The sequence below is a fragment of the Helianthus annuus genome, chromosome 2, assembly GCF_002127325.2.
Source record: "Helianthus annuus cultivar XRQ/B chromosome 2, HanXRQr2.0-SUNRISE, whole genome shotgun sequence".
Classification (NCBI taxonomy): domain Eukaryota; kingdom Viridiplantae; phylum Streptophyta; class Magnoliopsida; order Asterales; family Asteraceae; genus Helianthus; species Helianthus annuus.
In genome coordinates, this window is record NC_035434.2 from 12548078 (window position 1) to 12551271 (window position 3194).

The 3194-nt window shown below is 37.7% G+C and overlaps 1 non-coding gene across 1 annotated transcript; it reads left to right on the top strand.

The window, feature by feature from the left end:
• Positions 1–1699: 1699 nt before the first annotated feature.
• On the top strand, positions 1700–1771 carry TRNAN-GUU. Its single transcript has one exon. It is a non-coding gene; the product is annotated as a tRNA-Asn (tRNA).
• Positions 1772–3194: the final 1423 nt, after the last annotated feature.

Here is a 3194-nt window from a genome sequence, read left to right on the forward strand (position 1 = left end):
TATGCATAATTTACAACAAGAGTAAGCAACAATTGGTTGCTTATTTATAGGTTGGAAATATCTAGTAGATCTATACTAGTTAGTATGTTCAATATGATTACAAAAGTAACATTATTTCAACAACAGTTCAGATTTTAGGAGTTCGATAACAAAAAAATTAAGATGTAATTGGGTTCTAACCATGTGCAATCTCTACTTGAACTAGCTTCCTTGTATTTCACCCACCTCAGACCTCCAGTATTTTTGCATACCCAGTAATCAATACCATCTTCCCGGCCATATCAGATGATGACTATAGCATGAAGATAACTCTTAACCGGAGTCTTAGTTTTGATAATGTCATCCTCAAGACGAAAGCCAGGCGAAAGGCGAAAGTATGTGTATACCCTTGAAAGAAGAAAAAAGAATGTTATTTCATAATAATTTCGGGTTCATTAACACCATGTTTCCATGGGTAATAGCTATGACTTGTTAGGCCAAATGCATCTGGAATTCTGATAGACATTCCTCTGGATACGAAAGTATCCATGTTCACCCCACCTCAGACCTCAAGTATTTCTGCATATCCAGTAATCAATACCATCTTCCCGGCCATATCATATGATGACTATAGCATGAAGATAACTCTTAACCGGAGTCTTAGTTTTGATAATGACATCCTCAAGACGAAAGCCAGGCGAAAGTATGTGTATACCCTTGAAAGAAGAAAAAAGAATGTTATTTCATAAGAATTTCGGGTTCATTAACACCATGTTTCCATGGGTAATAGCAATGACTTGTTAGGCCAAATGCATCGGGAATTCTGGATAGACATTCCCCTGGATACGAAAGTATCCATGTTCACCCCACCTCAGATCTCCGGTATTTCTGCATATCTAGTAATCAATACCATCTTCCCGGCCATATCAGATGATGACTATAGCATGAAGATAACTCTTACCGGAGTCTTAGTTTTGATAATGACATCCTCAAGACGAAAGCCAGGCGAAAGTATGTGTATACCCTTAAAAGAAAAAAACAAAATTTTTATATTTAAGATAACTTTTTTTTACTTTTTCATAGGACTCAATGTATCTATAATCAACACCAGCCATCCATGCTATTTCAATACAGCCTTTCTCAGCTCTTCGTCGTTCTTTTTGGGTACCCTTGCATACCCGTCAATTTCAAAGGCAACTTCATGTCACACCACCCTGAAGTTGGTCAAGGTATTGTTACGGGTCAAGCTATAGAAGGTATCGCGAAACAGCCCGATGCGGAGGAAAAAATACGAGTTACTTTTTTCTTAGTCTAGCTTTTATGGAAGCTTTAACAATCTATGGCCTGCTTGTAGCATTAACACTTTTATTTGCTAACCTTTAGTTTAATAAAGGAAATATGAAAATTTTGGATTTTTCATATTTTATTGCTCCGACTTGTGCTTTGTTTTTTCGAATTAGATAAAGGTTTCATTCCTAGAATTACTTATTTGTTCAGAAAATAGCCCACAGGAAGGGTTGAGTTGCAGATGAGGAATTAACATACCAACTCGCTTTCATCCTTCTCGTTCGTGGTCGTAAGCCTTTTTTTAGCTTTTAAGAGAGGGGGGGGTGCAACCAAGTAGATAATTCATGATTTCTAAATATAATAGATTGAGGGTGACGAACTCCGGTCATAGGTTGGCCCAAAGAACAAGAGTCGGCTTCCTTAAGTCCGTTGTTCTTCGGTAGCTCAGTGGTAGAGCGGTCGGTTGTTAACTGACTAGTCGTAGGTTCAAATCCCACTTGGGGAGAATTTAGAGTTCTTGCTTTTCTAACCAACTACCCCCTGTCCTTCTCCTTAGTTACTAAACTAGCAGAATCACAGGACATCAAAAGTGGGGAGTTTCTTTTTGGTTTTTCTTCCTCACTCTCGAATAGGTGAACTTCGTCTGTTCATGATGTGCTAAATGTGGTTAAATAAAAACTACTAAAATTAACCTAATCTAGACACTCTAAGCTTTAAATTTATAAACTTAGACTCGATCTAAAACTAAACCACACAACCGGCAAGTGTACCGGTCAATGCAGTATAGCTACAGTAAGTCCGAGTATCGAACCCACGAGACTCTCTAATTACGCTAATTAGACTCTATCTAGACCTAGACTGACACAGACTCTAACTGTTTAACTGGTTGGGGGGGGGGGGTTTCGGAAAAACTAAGGAAATCTATATTAAACTACTAAATTAACTAAAGCTAGACTAAAAACGAATTAAGACTGAGGACTTTCCTTATATGAGAATGAGACCATCTAGACAAGAATCCTGGATTGTTTTTAAGAGATTACCGATTAAGTTAAGTGCACGAGTTATGGAACCGGGATCTTAAAGTACTAAACCTATTAAGAACCATCGAGGCCCCTCGACCCTTCTCAAGGAGAAACCTGTGGAACTACCTAGGCCGTTAATCCTACCGGTTATTAGACGCCTTTCCAGTTGTCTAATTATTGTGTAAGTACCCTAATGTTGACCTACTCTTTTCCAATCATAGATCTAGGGTAGTTTGAATTAATTAACTTGACTTGATAGACTAATAAAACCGACAGGTAACCCAAGACATGACCTTTCCCAAGGACTATCTAAAGCAATTCGCCGGGTAAGACCTACCAATAGCCCCTCACTTTCCAGGTATTAGGACTAGTAGAACACTAAGACTTAGTAAATTATTACCAGTTACTTCTAGGGGTTATCGGCCGATTCTCCCTAAAGAGCTAAGGTTTTCTTATGTGATATAGACACTCACCGAAATCCTAAACCCTAATATGACTCTATGTTGTGATATAGACCGTCACTAAGAATCATATGAAGCAAATAATAACAATAAACCAACTCAAAGCATGCATATACATCAAATCATTAAGCCAAACTTCTTACAAATCACAATCAATCCATAATAATCATGCAATTAATGAAAACGGTAAAAACTTCATTCATCAAGTCTAGGTGGCTTAAAAGTTTAGCCAAGCATCTCAAATAAAGAAAACAAATCAAAGTTATTCAAACAAGAATTCATTGAATAAAAACAAGAAACCAGAAAATAAAAGAAATCTAAAGGTTGAACCCGTAAATTCATTGATCTCTAAGCTTCCTACTTGTCTCCAATGATTCCTGGCCTTCGACCCTTATGATCGCACACGTCTGATGTCTTCTGTTCGTCGCCTCCACAACTTGTATCC